At 37.6% G+C, this 26,880-nt stretch overlaps 1 protein-coding gene across 10 annotated transcripts in view; it reads left to right on the top strand.

Moving 5' to 3' along the window:
• Window positions 1-26,880, top strand: part of FNBP1 (formin binding protein 1) — a 122,416-nt gene that overhangs the window by 14,194 nt on the left and 81,342 nt on the right. The gene's annotated exons all lie outside the window — the stretch shown is intronic.

The following is a 26,880-nucleotide window of genomic DNA, read 5'->3' as shown; positions in this document are numbered from 1 at the left end:
GTATTCACGGCGTGGAATTCCATGTTGAGAAGAGACTGAATGAGCAATTTGTTGTTGGGGATTTTTGTAGGAGGGATCGATGAATTGGGTGTAAACTAGACTGCATGACCTCAAGTCCCTTCAACTCAAGTGTTCTCGGGTAACCTGAATTCCAGGATCAACTGACACTGAAAGGAGTTGTCCCAAGAGTACTGATTCCTAATAAACAGAGAATACGTCAGTGTTGATTATGGTAGAGTAACTACTTCCAAGGCTAGAAACTCTATTTAGAAATTTTATGTGTAGTTCCCACACTGTAGCTCAAAGAAACGCTAATGATGTTAATAGGAGGTTTGTAAAAGGTTCAATAATCCAAAAAGTGACATGTAAATAGAATCATTAGGGAAAAAAAGGAAAATGAATGTATGTATGTATATGCATGACTGGGGTATTGTCCTGTACATGAGAAATTGACACATTGTAATTAACTGTACTTAAATTAAAAAAAAAAGAGAGAGAATCATTAGGCACATTCCTTAAGTTGTCAGGCACTTTGTGCAGGGACTAAATGTCTTGGGTGTGACTCTATAGGCAAAAATATCAGAGACTGCTTTGCTGAACAAAAACTTTTTGGCTGAGAAACCTGAAAGGCTTGGTGTTTAATTTATTGTGTCACTTTGGTAGGTCAGCAGGTAAGTAAGGTAGGTAAGTAATACCGTTCCAGAAAAGTTGTAGGCAGTCAAGTGCTTTGTGTCTTGATAAAAGTATTCCAGCATCTGATGGAAATGAAATACAGGATGATGAGTTCTTCTTCACTTTCTGATTTTTTTTTTTTTTTTTGGATTATGAAGTGCCAGTAATTGAGAAAGTGGAAGGAACAGCCAATCAGATGAGAAGAAACCCTCAAGGGAAGTTGGAAGCAGTTGGCTGGGATAAGAGTGTTTCTGATCATTCCAAGCAGATCTATGTGTTGTCTTTGATTATTTAAAAAAAGAAAAGATTAAAAAGTCAATTGCAGGAATGGGCAAAGGATTATCTCCATCAGCAGGGTTCAGTTAGGTGTCACCTGTGTGTAGTAGTCTGTGAAAAGATCTGTTTGTTTAAAACTAAATCATATTTGTTTGCAGTGTAGACCCCACCCATATCACATGCTTAAAGAATGGGGCTGGCTGTTGAATGATTTGCAAATGTAGGCCAAGCTGAAGATTATGCTTATCTTGATTTTTCATTGTGGCAGAGACCAGAGTAGCTCAAAGGGAGATTTAAGGACTTTATACACTATTTACTTGGTAGTCTTTGAATTGTGGGCCAGTCCTAGGGACAAGGCAATCTCATATGGAGTGAAAGTAAAGAAAGAAAAGGAGGAGAGGCTAGAATAGTGTAGGATTTGCTGACGTCAATAGAAGGTTGAGCTCAGGGAAGCTGGGTAAAATGCTGAATGCCCAGAAGTAAAAAGATGACCCATCCTTTGGATCCTGCAGGCAGCTCCAAGGGGTATCTTGGGGAGAGCATGAAGAAACCAGGGTTACCTCATGTGCCGAGGGTGAGGTGCAGACCTGAGCCCAAACCTAATGGAGTCTCATTATCTCAGAGCAGAAGCTGAATTTAGACGACCCTTTGCCTTGCCTGCGCACCCACCCTCCAGACTCTCTCTTCCAGCCACATCTGCCTTCTCATCCGTCCTGTGCACTGTTGGCTTCTTTCGCAGGTCTCTGCACTGCTTTGTCCTAGATTTGCCCTCCAGCAGGGGTGCTTGCCCCAGGTAGCTTCCTGGCCCTTCCCCTCCTCTGGTCAACCCCACTTGTGTGCCATTTTGTCCTCGTAGTATCCTTCATGCATTTCCACACCTAAATGAACACACTTAAAGAATTGGCTTCTTTAACAGAGTCTTCTGTCGTGGCGGACCTCTTACAGTTCTTTACTTGTTCAATCCCCAGAACCTCCACTAGAAAAAAAAAACCCTCCCCCTAAAAAAAAAAAAAAAAAAGAAGCCAATTGGGGAAAAGTCATGATTTCAAGAGCATAATTCACTTATTTGTTTGTTTGTTTCATTCATTCATTTTTTTTTTTTGATGTGGGGAGGTAATTAGGTTTATTTATTTTTATTTAGAGAAGGTACTGGAGACTGAACTCAGGACCTCGATGCATGCTAAGCATGTGCTCTACCAGTTGAGCCATAACCTACCCCGCTTCAAAAGCATGATCCGCTTCTTTACATATTGAATTTATTTATGTATTTGAATAGGTGATACACCCCTTTTTCCTCCCAAGTGCAATCACTGTTGCTATTTTTTTGTGAATGCTTCCAGAGAGCATTTATAAGTAAGTGCCCCTCCCCCTCATACAAATGTTAGCGTACTATTCACATTTTTTGGTACCTTATTTTTATTTTTATGTATTTTTATTTGGTACCTCATTTGTAACACTTATATCTTGGTTTTTTCTTCTTTTTTTTTCCTTTGCTGCCTCATTCTTCTTCATGTAACTATTCATTCTTTAATAAGTAAAACTCCATCCTATGGATACATTGAAATTTGCTATGATCATTAAATTGTTTCCAATATATTTTCCTATTAAAAATAGAACAGATTAATAGTCTCGTATGTGTTATTTTGCGTCTGTGTAAGCATATTTGGAGGATAAAGTCCAAGAACTTGGAGAAGTATCACCAAACCACCTCCAAAGGGGTCTAACAATTGTGCTTTCAGCAGCCATATGTTAGAGTTCCTGGGTCCTGCATTCTCCCCAACTATGTGTAATCAAACATTTTGATATCTGGTTAACAATTAAGTGAAAAGTGGTATTTCAGTGTAGTTTCCATTTATCTCTTCAAAGTTTAAGAGCAGTTTTTTTTTTTTTTTCCTGTAAGCTGTTCATGTCCTCTATTCTTTTTTTTTTTTTTTTTTGGTGGGGGTAGTAATTAGGTTTACTTCTTTATTTATTTTTAGAGGAGGTCCTGGGGATTGAACCCAGGACCTTATTTATATATGCTGAGCATGTGCTCTACCACTTGAGCTATACCTTCCCCATTTCGATTTTTATTAGGTTGGTGATGGAGGCTATGAACGTGGTTTAACACAGAAGTATGTTGTAAGTCTAATACAGAATGACGTCATCTTAGGTATTGGCACAGTAATAACTTAGCAAAGAGAAGTTGATTAAATGTAATCTCCAAGAATATTTTATTAGAAAAAAATTGAATTTAGATTAAAAGTCTCTTAAAGGGGGGTGGGGATTGGGTGTAGCTCAGTGGTAGAGTGCATGCTGAGCAGGCAAGTCCCAGTACATACCGTTCTAAATTTAGGTTGAGTACCATACATGTCCTTTTTGGTCATACCCTTATTGAAAACAAATCTTTTAAAACAATAGTTTATAACCATGTTAACTGATATACAATGCAGCTATATTTCTAAAAATTGAGTTTACTCTGGGTACAAAGAAGGGAGTGCTTCTATTTGTCTGACATTTTTATTTGTGGGGCTATTCAAATGAAGTATGTTGTTCTGTACTTTTGGACTGAAAGCTTTGTAAACTTAGAGTAAATTTGTGCATTTCCTAGTTGTAATTATGTAAAATGTGCCTGATTAGTATATCAAGCGGTACTCTTAACAGTAAAAGTTAAGATATTCCTTCAGTGTTACTTAATATCTGTATACAAGAGCCCCACACGGCCTGTTTATAGGTTCTATATTTTAAAGTATTTCTCTGAAAATGAAAAGTTACCCAATTTTACTATGTCCATTTTCCAAGTTAATAGATTTAGTAGTTATCAAACTTTCCTTAGGAGGTAAGCTCCGTGAGGATCAGGTTTTTTTATTTGTTTTGGCCAGTGCTGTGTCACCAGCATGACAGTACTTTGCACATGCTCAACAAATAAGACAGTTACCAGACTGGAAACAGTCTTGGATTTTGCCCTTTGACAACACACTGCTTCAGGCTGTCGTCTAACTTATGTGACTTTCAGACATAGATTCAAAAAGTGGAGAGACGGGTCCACTTTAAAGAAAGTAACAATAATAAAGATTTTAAATGATTTGTATTTATTATCACAGAAGTGGGGAATAAAAGGAGATTGGCTTTCCAAAGAAGGTATACAGGTGGCTGACAAGCACGTGAAAAGATGTGAACATCATTAGTCGTTCAGGAGATACAAACCAAAGTCACAGTAGGAGACTACTTCACACCTACTAGGATGACTGTAATTTTTAACAAGTGGAAAATAAAAAGTGTTGGGGAGGGTGTGGAGAAATTAGAACCCTCGTACATTGCTGGTGGAAATACAAAATGGCATAGCTGCTGTGGAAGACCATCTGGAGGTTCCTCAAAGAATTACACACAGAATTACCATATGACTTACCAATGCCATCCTAGATATAAACTGAAAAGAATTGAAGATAGGTGTTCAAATAAATACTTGTACAGGAATGTCATAGCAGCACTATTCACAGTAGCTAGAGTATGGAAATGCCCCGAATATCCGTTGACAGATGAATGGATAAACAAAATATGGTAGATCCACACAATGGAATATCATTTGGCCAAAAAAAAGGAATGGAGTCGTGATGCATGATACAGCTTGGATGAACCTTGAAAACATTAAGCCTGGTGAGAGAAGCCAGATGCAAAAGGTTGCATATTGTGTAGTTCCATTTATATAGACTATCCAGAATAAAGACAGAAAACATGTTGGTGTTTGCCAGGGGCCAGGGCGAGGGACGGGCTGGGAGTAACTGCTTAGTTGGTATAGATTTTTACTTTAAGCTGATGAAAATATTCTGGAACTAGGTAGAAGTATCGTTGCACAGTACTGTGAATGTACTAAATGCCACTGAATTGTTCACTTTAAGGTAGTTAATTTTATGTCATGTGAATTTCACCTCCATTTAAAAGAAAAAAGATAAAAGCAAGACTCGTCCTGGGCATATTGTCTCTAAGATGGCAAAGAGCTATTCTGGGAAGCTCCTTGGTCTTGGGGAATTTAAAAGCGATTGTAAACGCTATGTAAAATAATTGAGCTTAAACTCCTCAGAAGGGTTCTATAAATTTTCTCTCAAGTAATGAAAGGATTGCTATGTCATGTCTGAAGTCTCCGTAATGATTGTCTAAACACTCTTGTTGCAAAACAGGTTATAAGGGTATATCAGGTGCTATTTTAAAAAACACCCACAACGTTAGACCAAACTCAAAGAATTAATTAGGAATTGTTCTGTCTGCAAATTAATTTTTCACCAAATCAGTTGTTAAGCTATCTACCAAAACCAGTATTTAGTGGCGTTTAGTTAAGTTGGCTAATGGTAGTGTTCTGAAGTAGGAGAGAGTGGAGCTCGCAGTGAGAGGTCAAGGTTGACTTTTTTACACCTTACTGTAATTACAGCGTGTGACGGAAAATAACTATTTGGTTCTTTTTTTAAAGCCACTATAGTTAGATTGACTATAAACATCATTCAGTTTAACTGTGTTGTAACTCACTTCTACAAACATGCAGTGTGCCAGGCACTGAGCGAGGTGCCGAGGGGGTGGATGTGAAAAGACCTGACAGGTGCCCTTAAGTTTATTAGGTGTGAAATTTCTAGAAATTGCTATCATAATTTTCATTACCTAAAAACACGTATGACCAATTTTATGTTATGTCAGAAGCACTTTGGAAAAATAGCCAGCAATTTGACATTGTTTTGGTAAAGTCTTTAAAAAATAAACAAAAACAGGTGGGATTCTGTGTATCTATTTAATAGTGATTTTATTACAAGATATTGAATGTAGTTGCCTGTGCTGTATAGTAGGACCCTTTTAATCTATTTTTGTTTTTTTTTAAAAAATTTTAAGGGGAGAGGTAGTTAGGTTTTTTCATTATTTATTTATTTATTTATTTATTTTTAATGGAGGTACTGGGGATTGAACCCAGGACCTTGTGAACGCTAGGCATGCGCTCTACTGCTGAGCTACACCCTCCCCCCTGTTTTATATATGGTAATCTCTATCTTCTAATCCTTAACTGTACACCAGAAACTAACACAACATTGTAAATCAACTACACTTCAATTAAACAAAATAAAATAAATTTTTTAAAAATAGTGATTTTTAAGTTGTCTTGGTGATAGAGGATGTTAGAACTAAATCTGGCTGTGTGCTGACACCCAGGATCTCCAGGGGCTTTTTTTTTTTTTTTTTTTTGGTAAGAGTTTAATTAGGTTTATTTATTTATTCTTTAGTGGAGATACTGGGGATGGAACCAGGACCTTGTGCATGCTGAGCATGCGCTCTACCACTGAGCTAACCCTCCCCCATCAGAGGTGTTTGCTCGTCTCTGCTGTCCCTGCAGTGGGAATGAAGGGCCCAAGGCTGCCTGCCACTTGAGAAAATGGCAGCTTTTCAAAGTTCCTGAGTGCTAACCTCCCCTGAATCTGTTAAGGCATTCAGAGCGAGTATGAGAAACTGAAGGTTTGAATTGGACTCTCTCTCTGCTGAGTTGGCATAGCATATTAATTCTCTATTCCTCCTGGTAGCTTCCGACATTGTTGCTAAATTCTTAGTACCTTTTGGTTTTATGGTGATGTGAGGTTGTTTAAGTGTTACAGAAACAGTCGTTCTAAAGTTATTAATGTACTGCTAGACTCAAGTAGAAAACACATAGTAAACCAAAAGGGGGAAAAATGCCTAATCCAAGAAGAGTTAGAAGATGATTCTAAAGTACCCTAATTAAATGGGAAAATCCATGTTCACGTATGTTGCTGATGTGAAAATAAGCACCTATTACATCATCTTCCAGGCAGAGTCACGGCTGTTGATGTCATTTGTAACATGCTAGGATTTTGACAGCCAGTAGGAATTTCCCCTTAGTATTCACATGGAGAAATATGATTAAAACAGAGCTCTGTTGCCCAAAAGGCATCAGAACAGCTTTAGAAGGGACCTGTAGTGGTTGCTTTCAAGTTCTGTAGCCCTTTTTGTTTTGTTTTTAATCTAGTGGGATTCTGTGAAACTAGTCCAGTGTTTATGTAAATAAAATCAGTATTGTGCATTTGACCACTTGAAAAAACTTGAGGTTTCTCTCTGGCTAGCCATCACTCAGAAAACCAAAACAAACAACAACACAAGCCAGGGTGGTGTTGTTTATTTCTTTCCAGTTAATTATTGCTAAATCTGAATTTGTGTGGCAGATTTTGGTTCCAGATGGAGCAATCATGGTGATCTCTTTTGGAGCAAATTACTAAATTGATATTCCAAAATGTTTTCTTGGGTGTATCTTTCATCCAAAATCACTATTAAACCCATAAAGACTTTTGATGAAACCAGCGCAATCTAATTGTCAGTTTGATTCAAAAAATCAGCTTGGCTGCTGTATGTTGGCTTTGGAGGAAAACGATATCAATTTGATTGTCTTTTCTGATGTATTATTTTGCTATTTCTAACTAACAAAAGGTGATTGTGACGTGCTTGAAATAAAGCCCCCATTTTAGATTTTCAGGGGGCAGAATTTTCGGAGTTTGTAGAAATTCTTCAAGTGCAATTTAGCTACATTATATTCCCCCCCCAGCTTTATTGATATATAATTGACATGTAACATTGTATACATTTAAGGTATACAACTTGTTGATTGGATACACATATATTACAAAGTGATCACCATCATAGCATTAGCTAACACCTCCATCATGTCACATAATTGCCATCTGTATTTTGTGGTAAGAACATTAAGATCTATTCTTTTAGCAACTTTTGAGTACATAATATAATATTATTAACTATAATCATCATGCTATACATTAGATCCTCAGAACTTTTTCATCTTCTAACTGGAAATTTGTCCTCTTTGACCAGTATCTCCCCATTCCCATATTCACCCCAGGCCCCATTTCCTAGTCCCTGGCAACCACCATTCTACTCTCTGTTTCTTTGAGTTTGGCTTTTTTGGATTCCACATATAAGTGATACACTACAGTATTTGTCTTTCTTCTGTCTGACCTCTTTCACTTAGCATAATGCCCTCAAGGTCCATCCATGTGTCCCTAATGGCAGGATTTCCTTCTTTCACATGACTGAATAATATTCCATTGTTTATATATACCACATTTCTCTATTCATATATTCTTTTTTTTTTCCTTTTAACAGAGGTACTGGGGATTGAACCTAGGACCTCATACATGCTAAGCATGTGTTCTACCATTGAGCTATACCCACCCCCACCCATATATTCTTATTTTAATAAGTGATAAATAACTTATAAAAGTGGACTCTGGGGGAGGGGTATAGCTCAAGTGGTAGAACACATGCTTAGCATACACAGGGGCCTGCGTTCAGTCCCCAGTACCTCCTTTAAACATAAATAAAGAAGTAAACCTAACTACCTCCCCCAACAAAGAAAAAAAAAAGTGGACTCTTCTGACTGCATTGAAAATAACCCAGGTGATCTCTATATGACATACAGCAGGTGTAAAAACAAAATTTTGATAGTGAAAATTGCAGTGAATCTTAGTAATTCTTTTGTCTTTTCTTTCTACAGTAATTTTTAATTAGCCATGCATAAGATGCCATTTGAATCTTCTCAAAACTATGTTTTTAAGTTTAAGAAGTTTCTCACTAACACCGGCTTTTTTGATATTATTAAAATAGTAGTTTTGCCACAATATTCATTCTGTTATGTCCTGGGAGAGTACAGGGTGAGCAGAGACAGAAGGTGTCTGTCCTCATGGAGCTTACCAATCAAAGAACTTCCCAGGTAAATGTGGATTTATTCTCTGATCAGTGCCACAAGGGGAAGGTATATGATGTTAGGAGAGGAACCAGCTAAGTCCAGGGAACTTCAAGAGGCTTCCCTGGAGAAGTGAATGTTGTCTTGCTAGTTTATGCTATCTTTACAAATACTGCTTGCAAAACAAAAACAAAAACAAAAACAAAAGACACAGCATGCCTACAATTTGCCACACATTAAATTATTCATAATTCGTAAACAAAGGCTCCATGTCCTTTTGGTTCATTAGCATTTCTTGTAAATGCCCGATGATGCTGAGAGAACCAGCCAAGAGAAAGTTTCCTGAATTTGAGGAAATCCTGATGTTCCTGTGCAGAGTGTGCTTTTTAAAGAATACTGTAATTGTTTTGTTATCAATGTTGCTTTTTAAAATAAAGAAATAATGAGAAAAACTCAGGAATGAAAAAAAAGAATTTCTTTTCTTGAAGGTAAAATATTAGTCAGACTGGCACAACGATGTTTCTGCAGCTTTTGGGAGAGGATGTAGCTCAGTGGTAGAGCTTGTGCTTGGCCCTGGCTTCAATCTCCAGTACCTCTATAAATGAATGAATCTAATTAACTACCCCCCCCCAAAAAAAACCTCCCAGAGATTTATAGCAGCTTTTTCATAATTGCCAAAACTCAGAGACAACCGAGATGTCTTTCAGTAGATGAAGGGTAAAACAAACTGTGGTACATCCAGGCAATGAAGTATTATTCAGCAGTAAAGAAAACTGAGCTATCAAATCACAAAAAGGCATGGAAGAACTTGAAATGCATATTGCTAAGTAAAATAGGGGTAAGAGTGCAGTGAAATAACTCTGTATGATACTGTAATGATGGATGCATGACATAATTTGGCAAAACCCCGAGAATGTACACCACCAAGAGTGGACCCTAATGTAAACTGTGGACTTCCGTTAATAATGTATTGATACTGACTGATCATTCTAACACGTGTACCACACTAATGCAAGGTGTTATTAATAGCGGGAGGGTATAGCTCAGTGGTAGAGTGCATGCTTAGCATGCATAAGGTCCTGGGTTCAATCCCCAGTACCTCCATTAAAAAGAAATAGTAATAAATAAGTCAACCTAATTATTTCCCCCAATCAAAAATAAATAAATAAACGAAAGATGTTAATAATAGCCAAAACTGGAGTAGGGAGAGCAGTATATGGAACCTCTGTACATACCACTCAGTTTTTCTGTGAACCTGAAACTACCATAAAAAAAGATAAAGTATATTAATTAAAAAATAAAAAATAAATCAGTGCAGTAAACCAAGGTCATTAAGTAACTATTAAACTGTTGAATATTTGGCTGTTGCAAATGAAAAAAAAAATTGTCTATGGGTTTTTATTTTAAATGTAAAAGAATCTGCATTGATTCTTTCCTCTATTTTAGAAAGATATTTTCTCCCCAGAGGATAATGTTTATGGATGTATGGTTTCATAAAATAAGATCTTTCTGAAGAATCCATTTTTGAGTTAAATATCTTCTCTTTTTATAAGGCTGTATTAAAATATTCAAATGCATAATGGTGTTATATTGCATAACAAGGGTGTGGTCTGCTCACTTGGTTGGGCTGTGTTGCTGTTCACATTTATTTTTAATAAGTAAAGCAGCAAATAAGTCTTCAAGCAAAATTCTTTGCTGGAGGTGCTTTGGGTCACTGAGATGAGAACAACAAGGTTAATAACTGTATGTTTTAATCTTCCTTAAAGTAAAACTTGAACTGGACTATTGTTTTACTTGCTATCTATATGCTATGTATATAGTATACTAAATACTAAATAGTATAATGATTATAATGTAACCTCTTCTTGTATTGTTGAAATTTATTTCCTTTACTTGGAATAAACATAGGTTTAAAATGACATGGAAATTTGCATTGTGATACCTGAAGTATATGGGGAAATAAATTTTGTTTTAGTATCTTCTAAGATAACATCTACAGAAGACATTTTAAATATTACATTCTGATATTTGCATTAAACTTTACAGTTGAATATTTGGGACTACCATGATTATCTGTAAGATTGGTTTAGAGTCCCAGTTCCCTCCTCTTCATTTGAAAGTTTCAAATACACAACCATTCAACCCATAAATTTTGACTCAGGTGACCACTGCAGCATACTCTCCCAGCTTCCTACAAGGCAGATGAGTCCTTCATTCTTTTTTTTCCGAGGAGGGGAGGATTGGCTTATTTATTTATTTTTAGAGAGGTACTGGGGATTGAACCCAGGACCTTGTGGATGCTAAGCATGTGCTCTACCAGTCGAGCTATACCCTCCCTCAGAGAGCAAGGATTATCCTGAGCAGACAGTCTGCAATAGAGTGTAAGCACACAGCCTCCAGAGCTGAGTTCATATTTCATTTCTCCTGGTTAATAATTGTGTGGCCTTGGGCAAGTCTTTTAACCTTTCTAAGCCTCATCTTACCCATCTCAAATAATGGGATATTAACAGTGTCTCCCTCATAGGATGGTCGTGAGGATTAAATGAAATATCTAAAGTGCTTGGAGCAGAGCCTGCCCATAGTAAGGACACGAGAAGTGGCAACCATTATTATTATTATCCATGACCTGGATCATCGACACTCAAGAGATTGAGTGCTCAGGATAGAAGATGTCTGTTTCAAATGAATCTTGCCAATCTTTACTTGTGATTGCAAAAAAAAAAAAAAAGAAAAAAAAGAAAAAGAAAAAGAGAGAAGACTAGCCCAATGTATATTGATAACAAAATAAGGTACCTTGCAATTCAACTGTTAATACCCCTGCCAAAAGATGGAGGAGGGGCAACATAAGGGTAGAGAATTAAGAGGTACAAAGTATTAGATATAAAATAAGCTAAAAGGATATATTGTGCAGCACGGGGAACACGGCTAATTTTTTTTTTTAATTAAGAAAATTGGCCAGGGTGATTAGGTTTGTTTGTTTGTTTGTTTATAATGGAGGTACTGGGGATTGAACCCAGGACCTCATGCGTGCTAAGCATGCGCTCTACCGCTGAGCTGTACCCTCCCCCCCAATAGCTTGTAATAACTGTAAATAGAGTATAACCTTTAAAAAATGTGAATCACTATATTAAACAGCTGTATTTTATATTATACAACTATACTTGAAAATTAAAGAAAAAATGATGTTGGCGGTTACATTGACCATGTAGATTATCTTGAGTTGCCAACACCTCCCAGACCAATAACGTCCTTTTATTTGCCTAATTCTTTGAAGAATTCTTGAAATAATGGGTACTTCCCACTGAATTAGAATTTTCCTGTGGTCCTACCCAAAATCCTAGAACAGTGGCGTTTCTGCTCTTAGGCGCAGGGTTGTGGTCATAACCCCCAGCAGCGTGGGCTTCCTTATTAGTTCACCCTGTGGCTAAAAAAAATGGAGAAAGTGGGAATGGAATCTAGTGTTAAAATTGTACATTTTACATTATATATATTTTACAATTAAAAAAAAGTTTATGAAAAAGAAAAAGACTATTAGGAGAAGTCAGAAAGATCACATTAGACCAGACAATATAGGATCCCTCTGGCCATTGGAAGGAATTTTGGAATACACTGGGAAGTCACTGAAATTCCCTGAGAATAGTGAATTTATTCTGATTTTGTCTGTTTACTGACTCTCAGTGCTCACTTTTCACCCCTCTAAGTTTCCACTTTATCATAAAGACTGGAAGGCTAAAAATTACATTTCTCAGGTGCTTTTGTACTTAGGGATCTGTGTTTAGGTTTCACAAGTGAGATCAACTCTCATGAGATTTGAAAAGCAAAAATGAGACAGTGGGAGGAAAACAAAATACCCAACCTGGTAAAGTTGTTGGAACATCAAATGAGTGGATACGGAGTAAAGTGCTGAAAATTGGCACCAAGTAAGTAAGTAACTAAATAATAGCTTGCTGACAGATTAAACATCCTAGCAGTATCATAACACAGGTGAAACTGTAACGTAGACGTTATGGGACTTCTCACTGCTAGTGCGGTGAAGTGCAGAGGCTGGAGTCTAACTGCAGTGCCTCATGCTGCAGAATCCACAAACCTCCCCCTGCCGTGCAATAAAATGCTTGTCTGACCAGCAGTGCTATGTGTTTTTAGTTTATTCATTCTGGTTCATTTTGAAAGCATTGGTATCAGTGTATTGGTTATATTAGCATTTACCCCAGAGAAATGTGTAACACGGAAATAGGAGCTCAGAACAGCGAAAGAAGATGCAGCTAGAAATAATTTACAACCACTCAGAACTAGAGCAAACCTCGTGGGTTTTCTTGGAAATATCCATTCATGTTTATTTTTAAAACTTTAATAGCTTTTAGTTATTAAAAAAAAATTAGGTTTATGTATTTTTTAATGGAGATATGGGTGATTGAGCCCAGGACCTCATGCATGCTAAGCAGGCAGTCTACCTCTAAGCTATACCCTCCCCTCTGGAATAGCTTTTAGTTATTAAGGAAACTGACTACCTGTGTATAATTTAATAAAAACACTTGTTCCAGGATTATAGGTAATAATCTAAACACTGAGCTATCTCATAGTCTTTGGTAACAGATTAAGGAAGGCAGCCATACACTAAAATTTTTTTTTTTTAACTTTTTTTTGCACTTGGTCTCAGGGACTTACCAGTCCTAACGGTATGACTTGTTTTTGTTTTCTTTTTTTTAACACCTCATACATGTACAGTCTCATGTGATCGCGTGCTCTTCGTAAATCACATTTTGAATAACTCCACGAGAGCAGAGTACTTTGGCTGGAACACGTTATCATGAAATCTGGGATAATAAACGACGTATGTGAACCAAACTGACTCTGATCATGTACTCGAAGGAATTAAATCGCAGAAGAATCACGGTGATGGTTGAAGAAGTTTCCATTGACTCATTCATTCATTCCGCAAATATTTACCAAGGGCACCCAGGCGGTACGTGCCGTGTTGGTGTGGACTGATGGTGCAGGATGTGGTGAGTCAGGCACAGATGAGGTCGTCTTGAGTGGATGAGGTGACGAGTGTTGGGATTACCAGCGAGGATGCCTGGTGCACCTTTGGTAAATGGATCAGTATGAAAGTAGCAGCATTTGGCAGTAGTTTTAGAAATTTAAAGGAAAAGACATTTGAAAGTGAACCCTGGATTTCTATTAAATGTTACATGACATGTCAGTAGAGATGTTTTGCCTTTTAGGAACTTGCATAAAATGGCAACATTTATGCCAATGAATTACTGCCTAGAGGAAATAGAATGCAGTAAAATGAAGGTAGAAGTTACTTCCAGACTAGATATTTTCTTAGGTGTCTTTAAAATAATAACGTGTGAGTTAGATTAGCACTGTACTCTATTGATAATCAGGAAAAATGCTCATTGAAGAAAACTTGGAACACCCAGAGAAGCATAAAATAGTGGAGAACCTTCTTAGTTTTAACCCCCTGAGGTAACCATACGTTTATATTTCTGTGTCAAAAATATATATCAAATTTTAAATCCAACAAACTAGGAAAGACATTTATACCAAATATGACAAACTTTAAGATATGATGAGTTTATGCAAAACAATAAGATACATTCAAATTTTCTAATAGATAAGGGGATAAAGATCAAGAAGGGAACAGTTGTGAGAGGAAATTCCAGATGCCAGTGAACATGTCTAAAAAAGTTAACGTAACAAGTAATCAAAGAGATGAAGAATAAAGCAATTTTGGGCTTTTGGGGTTTTGTTTTTGTTCACTTGTGTTTTTGTTTTACAAATGGTAATATTCGATTCTGGTCGGGGTTCTGTAAGACAGGGACCATGTTCTCTGTTGGTGGGGTGTAATTTGTTCACCTTTTCCAGAAAAGACTTGGGCAACAAACAAGATTGGTTTTCATTCAGCACAGCTGGCCTCTGCTCTGACTGGATGGGGAGTCTGTTGATAATTGGTTAAATATTTTGACTGTCACTTCTGCTAATAGGTATCAATGGATTTTAAAAAGATTCCTGTCTGGAGACCCAGTAGTTCTTCTCCTGGGAATAAACTAAATTAATTTTGAGTTAATCTTTCTGAGATTTCTTTATAGATTTGTACAGTAAAGACCTACTAGTATGTAAGCTCCAGAAGAGTAGAAAATTTATATTTTCTCTTTGCTGTTATGCTCTCAGTTCCTAGAATAATGTTCGACACATTATAGGTGCTCAGTAAATATATCGTTGGGTGAATGAAAGGATGAATGTGATTTTGGCATAGAGAGGAAACAGCGTATGTTGCTTACTGTAATCTTTTGTGTTCTCTTAACCTTCATAAACATTTTATTTGAGAGAAATTATTAAATTCCTGTGATAGTATGTGAAAAATATTTCTAGCTTTTAGACAATAAATAGTCTTGGATTTTTTTTTCAAGTTTTTTCCTCCTGAGTGTGAAGTCTTTTTTTACAATCAATAATCAATCCAAATTGTAGAACAGATAAACAAGATTATACTGTGTAGCACAGGGAAATAGACACAAGATCTTACGGTAGCTCACAGAGAAAAAAATGTGACAATGAATATACATATGTTCATGTATAACTGAAAAATTGTGCTCTACACTGGAATTTGACACAACATTGTAAAATGATTATAAATCAATAAAAAATGTTAAAAAAAGATCAATCCATACTCAGGTATTAAATGATGCTCGTCTTCCAAAGAACGTTTTATATTTTTTATGGGAACAAAATAAGAAGCACATCAATCAAGGAAAAAGTAATAGTAACAGATTTTTCGATTGATTTCAGTTTTTTTCTTTCATACATGTATCTTTATTTTCGATCTCCAGTTGGCAGAGGGTTTGAGTGATCTTAAATTTCTCTTATACCGAAGAGTTTCACATCAATCCAACTGTAAACTAACAATTAAATATTAATTGTGATGTATAGAAAAGCAATTGGGTCCTGTACGTTTATTTTGTATCCAACAATCATGTTAAACTCTTAATTCTAATAAGTTACCACTCGATTATTTTGTCTGTGCACATATTTAATCGTATTATCTGTGGGACAGTTTTATTTCTTCCTTTCCAATCCTTGTATCTTTTATTTTTCCTATCTTGTCTTATTGAGGAACTAATTTCCCCAAATTAGATCCAACATCCATTATCCATTATCTTTGGAGCCAAATGTCTTTCGGGATTCCAATTTTTTTAGAATTTAGAAAGGAACTATAACAAATATGTCATATATCATACAACAGTATGGTTCTGCCATGAAAGATGAGAATTATCACACTAAGTGTGATACATCAAAATTATAAATAGGCTTGGGTAATGTTTGTCACCAGATGAGTTTAGAAAAAACTTGGCTTGTGGGAATCTTTGGACTTTGGATTTGCAAATAAGGAGGCTGCATTAAGATAGTTATAATAGTTGTTCTTGTAGCATTTATCTCAATAAATTATTTTAAAATCCAGACTTTCTATCTGATTATTCCTTCCTCTAAAGGCTATTCTCTCATTTTAATTCCTCTTCTGAGAATGTCCATGCCAAGACATCAACTGTTTTGAGAGTATAGAACTAAAATAAATTATATTTCACAAGTTTAACAGGGCAAATAGCAAAATTTTACACTTATCAGGTATATATACATTATGTCGTTTGTTTTTTTTAAGAAACTGTATCAGGTAGGGAGAGGCTATTTTCCCATTTTATAGATAAGAAAACTGAGGCTTAATAGAGAAAGAATTTTGCTCAAAGTAACATGACTTGTGACTATTAGAGTCAGAATTTTAACCCTAGTGTCAAGGCTCCCAAGTCCAAAGCGTTTATATCACACTCTCTTGCTTAGGAATGTTTGGGAATATAAAATTTAAAACTTCTGGGTCTGGATTATGGGTCTAAGTAGAAGAAAATATTGATCAGTAAGGCTTTTGGTATTTCTCAAAACTTAGGTTTCTCAAAACAAATTTCTTCTGTATGGTAGAGGGAACTATATTCAATATCTTGTAATAACCTTTAATGAAAAAGAATATGAAAATGAATATATGTATATATATATATATGCATGACTGGGACATTATGCTGTATACCAGAAACTGACACATTGTAACGGACTATACTTCAATTAAAAAAAAAAAACTTAGGTTTCTCTTCTTTAATGGGCTTCCTCTAGTAAAAAAACAAAAACAAAACCTCTTTTCAGAATCATAGATTATATCCTGAAGCCTTATTAAATAGTTTTAAAACACAGGCTTTAAGCCATAAAGAAGTCTTAGAGAGAAAGAAGGATTGTATTAGGTGGCTAACGTTTGCCACCAGTTTTGAAATCACCAGACTTGGGAAATCCTGGCCGTGGTCTCCAAAGTGTTGACTGATCGGGCCCCCACCAGTCTCCCCTTCACGCTACTCCTTCCCTTACACTCCAGATCCACTGAATGTCTTTCATTTCCTTCAATTTGCTGTGCTTTTTCCTTCCTGAGGCTTTTGCACATTCCTTTCCCTCTACCTGGAACATTTCCCCCTCTGTCCCCTCTCTGCCCCGAGTTGCCCAACTGACTTTTACTTACCCTTCTTGTTTCAGTTTAAACAGCACTTCCTCTGAAAGGCTTTCTCAAATCCCACATCTAGAGTGAGCACCACTGCCCTGTTAGTTTACCCCCCATTACAACTCTAGGGTTCTCCACTCCAATTCCAGTGTCCAACACAGAGCTGGTTCATGGTCAGCGCTCTGTAAGAAATGATTGAATGCTTGCAGTTTTTGGAAAGAAAGACAGGTGTGTGGGTTAGATTGAAAGTAACAAAAGACCCCAAAAAGGCAGCTTAGATGATACGGACACATATTATCTCACATTACAGGAAGCCCAGAGGCAGGGATGTCCCAGGATGGGTGTTGAAGTTCAGTAATTTCTTCAGAGAGCCGGGTGCCTTCCATTCCTTGCTTCTGTCTTTCCCAGCACAACAGCGACGCTTCCTCCTCACGGTTACAGGATGACTGCAGCAGCCCCAAGCATCACAGACAGCTAGACCAAGTCAGTAAAGAAGAGGAGTTTATCAGAGAGGATAATCTCTCTCTCTGTAGCCCCTGGTAGATACGCCGTATATCTGACTAGTCAGGGTGACCTCACACACTCATGTGTAGCTGCAAGGGAGACGGGAAAAGCAGTCTTGTAACAGGAGAGGTGCTCAACCCACAGGATGTGTGGCAGGTGACTGCTGGATATCAAGGGATATCTTACAGAAGCAGGGGCTGGAAGAACAGGCCCATCTCCCAAAGGACTTGAAGTCAGCCCATGGAAAGCGTGGTGGTACACCCATGTTGAATGCCAGAAGTAGTGTTTTTTTGCATCTCTGCTTTATTCTCCATTTCTACAGATTCATGGCTTTTTTTTTCCCCTAACTTGGCATGCACAGGGACCATTTTCACCTCTTACCTCCAGCACCAGAGAGTTTCTGGAACTATCGGTCCAGTGTAGCTTTTCACGTGGATCCTTTGGGTCAGATGCTTGATTGTGGCAGTAGGGTTAAGAACTGGAATCCTTTGTCTTTTGGGGGGGGGGCGGTAATTGGTTGTTTTTTTTTTTTTTTTTAATTTTTTAATGGAGGCACTGGGACTGAACCCAGGACCTTGTGCATGCTAAGCAAGCCCTCTACCACTGAGCTAGGCCCCCCTCCCCTAGTTTTATTTTATTTTATTTTAACATTTTTTTTATTGATTTATAACCCCTTCCCTAGTTTTAATAGGGGACAACACCTGTGCTTGCTTAACCTTCTTTACTTAAAATTAGAAGTAAGTTTTAAAACAGAGGGCGTTGGGTATAGCTCAGTATAGAGCACAGGCTTAGCATGCACGAGGTCCTGGGTTCAATCTCCAGCACCTCCATTAAAAAAAATAGTGAGTTAATACCTAAGAGTTTGGACAATCTTTCTCATTGGTGTTAACTAAGTTTCAGGTGCCAGGGCTCTTTTTTTTTCCTATGATATTTTTGTAATATTTTGCATCCCCACCACACACACCTGGAAATGTTTATAGAGTTTAGAAATAAGTCAAGCTTATAAAGATGTCTTAGAAACAAGTCAGACTTAGCTTTTTCTTCTCATTAAAAATTTAGGTTATATACTTTGCTCTTCTTTTGTCTTTGGACTGCCTTCAAAGATCTTCCTGGTATTTAGAATGTGGTTTCTTTCTCTCTGCCTCCCCCTCTTTTCTTCTGCCCTTGGGTTGGTCTTGAATGTGTTTCCTGGAGGAGAGACTCACCTGTGGAGAAGAGAGTGGGATGTCTGAGAGGTACAGGGAGTTCTCCAGGGCTTAGAGGAGTGCTGGACAGCTGGAGGAGGGACAAGGGACTGAACTCTGGCATCTGCCGATTGAGCGGGCTCAGGAAAGAAACGTGTGTATCTATGTCGACAACATCTATGTAGACAACCTTCGCTGTCCAAGCCAACGCACAGAAACCAGGAAATGAACAAGGAGATCCATTCCAGGTCAAAGTGAGACGGTAATGATCCTGAGTGTTTGTGTTAAAGTTGTTCATCTTACAGTCATGGCTTGACTAAGCCCCTCTTGTGTTCTGTCACAATGAAACAGGGCGTTTTTCCTTATAAGGAGCAAGATTTTGTTCTCTGTGATTAGTTTCTGTCTTCTACCATTGATTCAACCCACCACATTTACAAGCTAGACCCAGCTTTCTGAACCTAGGTTTTACAGCTTCGGCATCCTTAATTCTTTTTATTTATTTATTTAATTGAAGTATACTTGATTTACAATGCTGTGTTAGTTTCAGGTGTACAGCAGAGTGATTCACTTATACGTATATTCTTTTTCAGATTCTTTTCCATTATAGGTTATTGCAAAATGTTGAATATAGTTCCCTGTGCTCTACAGTAGGACCTTCTTGTTCATCTCTTTTATATATAGTAGTGTGTATCTGTTAATCCCAAACTCCTAATTTATCCCTCCTGCCTCATCTTTAATTCCTTCCTCCTCTACTTATGGTATTTGACAATGCCTACCTGAAGGAGGGTATAGCTCAGTGGTAGAGCTGCTGCTTAGCATGCATGAGGTCCTCCATTAAAAATAAATAAACCTAATTACCCTCCCCCCAAATATCATTTACAAAGTTAGTTGTTTTTTTTTTGGTTTTTTTGGCAGGGTGAGGTAATTAAGTTTACTTATTTATTTTTGGAGGAAATGCCAGGGATTGAACCCAGAACCTTGTGCATGCTAATCATGTGCTCTACCACTTGAGCTACACTCCCCCCTAGTTTTTTGTTTTTTTTTTTAATGAAAAAACTAAGCACTTTTTGAAACTTTTTCCTTGAAAATCTTATTTTTTTGTGATCCCTTTGACTCAGCCTACTGGGGACAGTTACAGATGTTTGTTTTTGTTTGTTTGTTGTTTTTTCTGTATCCAAAGGAACAGAGAAGGGGATGGAAAGTGACTAAGGTGTTCTAAGAACATTGAAATAGGCCAGAAGCTCACTGCCGCTTCTTAAAGGAATACGTTCCTAGCAATTGCTCCTCCAGATCTCATGTGCCTGGACTGCAGCTCAGTCAAGATTCTGCTGCTTTTTCTACAAAGTTGTATTTGTTACCCTCCCTTTTCATTGCAGGATGCAGGGTGAAGTCGCATCACACTTGGCCGAGGACACCCTGTTTTCATTAGCCCCAAGTCTTCTGCTTTCTGGGATCTTAACATTTGTTGCACATCCAACATCAGCCTCTTTATTGCCCTTTTTACACAATATAATTATTGTTATAAAAATTCCAAAATGCAGCTTTTCATACTCTGTGCCTTTCCACATTCTTTGTATCACACTAACTTCATCCATATGTGGTTACCTCTGAAACTTCAGCTAAGGTGGTTGTTGTTGTTTTTTAACTCATACATGTATTTCTTTTTGGAGGGTGGGTGACTAGATTTATTTATTTATTTTTAGAGGAGGTACTGGGGTTGAACCCAGGACCTTTAGGGGGTTGAACCCAGGACCTCGTGCATGTTAAAGATGCACTCTACCATTGAGTTATACCCTCCCCGCTATAAATGAATTTTTAACAGTACTCCAGGTAGACATTGTGAAATATCTTAAGGTATTGCCCCTCACACATATATTTTCAACTTGTGTAACTTGTGTTTATGTTCTTACCTCTCCTGTTTCCCATGCAGTTGCTACAAAGAACCATGAACTTGGAATAATTCTTTAGTATTTTAATTTTCACAACAGAAAGAGGCAGATTGTGACTAGTTACGGCAAATATCCCTGAATTTGTACCTGTTTTTAGGGCACATTGTGGACTTGCTTTTTAAAGAGGTTCTAGTGGGGAGAGTTTAGCTTTAGAGTTAGAGTGTAAGCCTAGCATGCACGAGGTCCTGGATTCAAACTCCAGCACCTCCATAATAAATAAATAAAATGAATGAATGAACGAACGAACGAATGAATGAATAAGTCGAATTACCTCCCACCCCCCCCAAAAAAAGTAGAGATTCTGAGTTCAGTAAAACCTTTCTTTTGCATGCATTCTCTTCCTAATTAAAATCTATTGTATTAACTTGACTGTCCAACCATGACCCTGTGATCTCGGGACTTCTATTTTAGCAATTATGTCACACTCTTACTTGAACATTTTCAACCCAAGAAGCACACCACCCTGATACACGGAACCCATTTTAGGAACAGCAGATGTGTATACAGTTTGACAGAATCTGCATCTACTTGTATTGTCAAAACACAAAGTATCTGTGTTCCTTGAAATAAACCCTCTCTAATGCTGCCTTTCACCTTTTATCTATTCTTTCTGTGGGCAAACATGGACATCATTTTGGGTAATAGTTGTTCATCACTTTCAAAGTATGACAACTTTTATGTTGCAAATATATTTGGGGTTATTTCTGTTTTTAATTTAAAGTATGAAGGAAAGTCTTAATTTGTCCATGAAAATTAATTGAAGTCTTCGTTAAACGTTCAAGAAAGAGAATTTCAGGAGGTATTTTTGATGACACATTTTTTGTTTGTAAAGTTTTAGAAAACTTTTTTGTTCCTGTAGTTGCAGCCACTTTAAAATATTCAGACCCAAACTGATTTTTAAAAACATTTTAAATGGAGGTTTTGTTATATTTACTCTAGGTAAATCTATATCTTCTGACACTTTTCCCTTAAAGATAAGAGGAAGCTAATACCAGTAATATCATCCCAAGGGATTCTGTTTAAATAGAGCCATTTAAGTCCTGCTGCTTCTCAAAGTGCCCAAGTCCTTAGAGGAAAGTGGATTTATCCAAAATTAGAGTGTCCTGAAACAGTGCCTTGACAACACACAAAAGTGGACCCAGTGATCACAGGAGGGGATCATTCCCTTCCCTGATTGGGATACTAGCTGCAGAGGCTGGAGAGCTGGCCTCAGGATAGCCTTTCTCTGAATCTGAGCCATTGACACGGAGGTATCTTTAGCAACTTAGTTTCTGACTAGATTGGCTTTTTCCGGGATTTTGAATTAGTGTCAACTTAGTGTACTTTCTGATTACAGGAAGTATTCTATTAAAAATTGACCTATACTTTGGAGAAGAAGTTCCTTGTGGCTGATATGGGTCTCCTCATCTTAAAGCAAATAGCTTTTCAGAATGTAGTTAGTTCCTGTGTTAGCTCTTTTGCATAATTTGAAAAAAAAAAAAAAACAGGTTTCAGAAGTCATCCTGAATAACCAAGAAGAATCATTATATATTAACCTAGAGAGACCAGTCTTAACATTAGCTGGTGGGTTTATATTGTGGGTTTATATTGTAGTTTTATGTGAAGGCAAAATTTGTTTGTATCAAACTTAATGATTTTTCAGAAACTCTGATGAAGGTATAATGACCCAAACAAATACCAGAGTTCACATTTATTTTGATTTAATCTTCAACGTATAAAGGAGCTTAATCGCAGCCCAGTATATAAAACCAGACCTGAAAAACAACTGTAAAAGACAGCAGTTGTATATTGATTAATACAATTGTACTTTTCTCATGTCTTTCCAGCTTAATCAGCCCCTCATAGCTGAAAGCTCCTGGCAGGGACTGTCATTTGGTGGGTGGTTGATTGGTTGGAAATCAAGGAGTAAGAAGTCAAGAGGAGGCTTTGGAGGCAGCGGTGGGGGTGGGGGGGGCGGGGGATTGGGCGGTTCTGGAAAGGCACCTGTAGGTTGTAACCAGCTACTTGGACATATCCATTTGCAGTCCTCTTGGCAATTTTGGAGTTACTTGTTGAGTGTATATATAATATGCACTTATAAATTAAACATTTTCCATTAAGGTCTTGCGTTATGTGGCTTTCTTCATCTTTGGCAACATGAAGCTTTCTAATAGAAATTTTAGAGTATGTGTCATATGGTAATGGTTCCTAAGGTGTGGTCCCTAGACCTCTGGAGGTTCCAGAAACCCTCTCATGGAGTCCCCACGATCAGAATTATTTTCATAATGGTATGAGGACATTGTCTTTTTCACTGTGTGGGCATTTGCCCTGATGATGCAAAAGCAGTGGGTGAGTAAGATGGCTGGCACCTTAGCAGGAATCAGGGCGGTGGCTCCAAGCTGTACTAACGGTTATTGCATCCTTCACCCTCAGTTGTTTTTTAAAAATCAGTTTTATTTTTAATTGTCCTTGATGAAACAGTAAAGATGATTACTTTTATTAAATCCCAGCCTTTGAATATACATCATATATCTTTTTCACAGTGTGTGTGACGAGGCAGGAAGGATGCTTAAAGCACCCTAGTGTTTACTGGAATACTTCAGGGATTGTGTCTGGAGCTGAAATAGCTACTTTTTTCCATAGGACACCATTTTTACTTCAAATAAGGATGGACAGACAAACTCTTGGGCATTTGGCAGACATTTCTCAAAAATGAATGAAGTGAGCCAATCACTTCAAGGAAACAACTGAAAATATTTGTTGCCAATGATAAAATTCCAGCTTCTAAGTGGAAATAAGAATTTCGGAAAATTTGTACTTGCCACTGTGAGCTTAACAGTTTCCAAATATTTAAAGCCTCCTCAGATAAGACAGGTAGTGATATAAACATGTGATTTTTGAAATGTTTTATATTGAAGTGTGTCAACACTTGGAAGATCTGCCTGTATCAGTAAAATAATATTTTCCAAATGACCCATGCAGAATGTCATACAATCATGCACGAACGATCCATTCGAAGTGCAAGGAAGAATAGTGTATTTTATTGTAACGTGTATGAAAAATTCATTGCTGTGGTTTCAGCTTTCACACTGCAGCGAGCCTTTAAGAAACTACTATTTGTTCAATTTTGTTGTAGTATCAAATAAGAATATCCGCAATTACCTAAAAAGGGTGTTGAACTATTCCTCCATTTTCTAACTACATATCTGTGTGAAGTTGAATTTTTTCATATACTTCAACCAAAGTAAGGACTCACAACAGACTGAGTGCAGAATATGAGAACCCAGCTGTCTTCTATTAAACCAGACATTAAAGAGATTTACAGAAATGTAAAACAGTGCCACTCTTCTCATTTTTGTTTTGTTTTGGAAAGTAAAGTTCCTAAAAATTAAAAAGAAAATGCTGTTAACATTAACATGTAATAATTTATAATTGTCTTTTTAAAGAATGGAGAAGTAATTTTTAAATCTTCCCATTTTTAATTTCTGAGAGAGTAAATATTGATAGCTATAAACCACATGAACAAAAGACCCCTTTGGGGTCTTTAATGATTTTTAAGAGGACAAAGGCATCTTCAAAACTGCTGTCATGTGACATGAAACAAGAAGGGCTGCGTCTCTCTCCCCCACTCCCTCCCTCCCTCTCCTTAATTGAGGTATAAGTCACAGATAATGGAAGGGTTTCCTTTTTGATAATGGTACCAGCCCCAAAGTAGCAAAGGCTATTTTTAAAAACACCATTTACAATATTTGCTCACAAAAGAGTCTTTTTTTGAGATTTGGAGGGTTTTTTTTTTCCATTAAGTTTTCCACATTTTGGTCAAGAATGTAAGTGGGTTGATTAGTTTTTCATCTGTTTTGGATTTTCTTGTAGCTGCTGTCAAAAAAGTCCACGTTGAGGGGACTGCAATCGTTCAGTGGTAGAGCGTGTGCTTAGCATGCATGAGGTACTGGGTTCAATCCCCGGTACCACCACTGACCAAAAAAAAAAAAAAAAAAAAAGTCCATTTTATATCCATCTAACAGTGGCAGCAGTCTGGCATCATCAGAGATGTTTTAATATAGCATAAAAAAGAACCATGCTATGTTCACAAGCGAGTACTAGTTTATTTGTTACTGAGTCAGGTTTTTATTATTAGTTTTGTTGTTCTGTTTTGTTTTTTAATGGAGGTGCTGGGGAATGAACTCAGGACCTCATGCCTGCTAAGCATGCACTCTACCACTTGAGCTATACCCTCCCCCAAGGTTTTTATTATTAAGATCTTCTATCTTTGGACCCTGTTATTTTAGTAAGTGCTTTATTATAGGTTGCAAAATGTTCTTGAAGGCAGATAACTTTATTGAAAACATATTGTTGGCTTGAGGCCAGTAATTTTTAAGCAGGACTCAGTTCAAATGTAGGTTAAAAAAAGTTTTGCTATCAAAAGCTGTTGCTTTAAATTGTACACATTAGGGCTAAAAAGAATTACAAAGTAATGTTATAAGGGTAAATATGAAGTTACGTTGTTAGCAGGACAGGAGTGAACTCTAAGAGCAGAGGATTTTAGCAAGTTTTCAAGGAAACGTCTGTAACTGCTAAAAATAGTAAGGCTTTGGTGATAGGAAGTTATACAGAGAGAGGGCTCTCAAATGGAGCGAGGGATGTGAAAAGGAGTTTTAAATAAATAGAATCATTATGAAACTATATTAACAAAGGGTTACCAATTAGCAGAGAGCTGTAAAGAAGGCTTGCTCTAAATAACCAGGAATGGTTGTAACCATTACTTGAATAGTTTGTGTATTTGCTCTCTCAAGTAATTTAAAGAGACCTACAGTCTTGTTTACATTATAAATTTGCTAGCCAACCCTTGTCTGTATAGATAATGTGAATAAATAACCTTCTTGAGCAGTATTTCTTGAAATGAAATCTAGGAGTTTGTGGAATATATTCTGGAGGACCAGGAATCAGTGAAAACCTTAAATATTAGTGCTTGGTTTTTATGATATTAAAATTTATTAGGTCTAAAGATACAGGTTTTACAGTGATTACTTTCAATTAGAAAACATTCTAGTAAAATAAAACTTGGATTTCTTAAATTGAGGTTTCTTGGACCGTTCTGTGGGTCTAAGTGGGAGTAAGGTAGAGGAAATTATTTTCCTTCAGAAGAGGGTTTCTCAAGTTTGAGAACTGTCTTTGACTCTGCCACCGCCCGTGCTGATATGTTGAGTTTGACTTACACGGAACGTTGTCTCATTTTACAGTTTGCACTGCTTTGAATGGAAAATAGCATCAGAGCACGTGACAGATTTAAAATGAAAGATGCTGGATCTAGAACATAAGCTGGAGGACGCTGCTGAGTGCGTGCTGTGCGGTGGCACACGCCTGGGACAGAGTTACGCTGCGGCTTTGTGTTTTTATATTTGAGCTGGCCCTTTTCCATTTCACATGAGCCTCACGACTGATTTGTGAATTAGGCAGGGATTCTATCTTCATCTCGGGGCTGGAGCTGCGTCCTCTATTACCGTTACCTCTCACGAGCAAACTTTCCACTTTTGCAATTCTCTCTTCCCCGAGATGTTGCCCTAATGCTCTCTTCACTAATTCAGTGCAGAACTGTGTCCGACTCCAGCGCTCTGATCCTTGGCTGCTGTTTCAGATCCACCAGCTCACAGGCCTCCCTCCTTGAGCTCTGAATAGATCTGTGTTTCCAGCCCTCTCCTGGACCTGTCACTCCCTCGCTCAGTATATCCCTTCACCCCAAACTGCTGTACTCACGGGACGCCGGAGCCAGGGAGTCGCCCTAGAACCCTCCCCTCCCCTCGCATCCTTTCCAGCCTCCCCGTCCAGTCAGTCAGTATGACTTGTTCATTGTAAAATCCTTCCTTCTGCTCCAGTTTCTCTCCTTGGGGCTATTGAACCATCCCCCGACTTTCAGCTCCTGGGGATTCTAAACATAGCTGTGGTCATGCCTGAGCTGTGCAAGCCCTTCGGGTGGCTCACTTGTGCCCACAGAGCGTCTAGGCACCTTAGTTCACATTCAGGGCCCTGGGTGATCCTGTGGGACCCTCTAGTTCCGTCACCCGCCAC

The sequence above is a fragment of the Camelus dromedarius genome, chromosome 10 (assembly GCF_036321535.1).
Source record: "Camelus dromedarius isolate mCamDro1 chromosome 10, mCamDro1.pat, whole genome shotgun sequence".
Classification (NCBI taxonomy): Eukaryota; Metazoa; Chordata; class Mammalia; order Artiodactyla; family Camelidae; genus Camelus; species Camelus dromedarius.
Note: the sequence above shows the minus strand (reverse complement) of the source record. Positions and strands in the feature narration are given on the sequence as shown.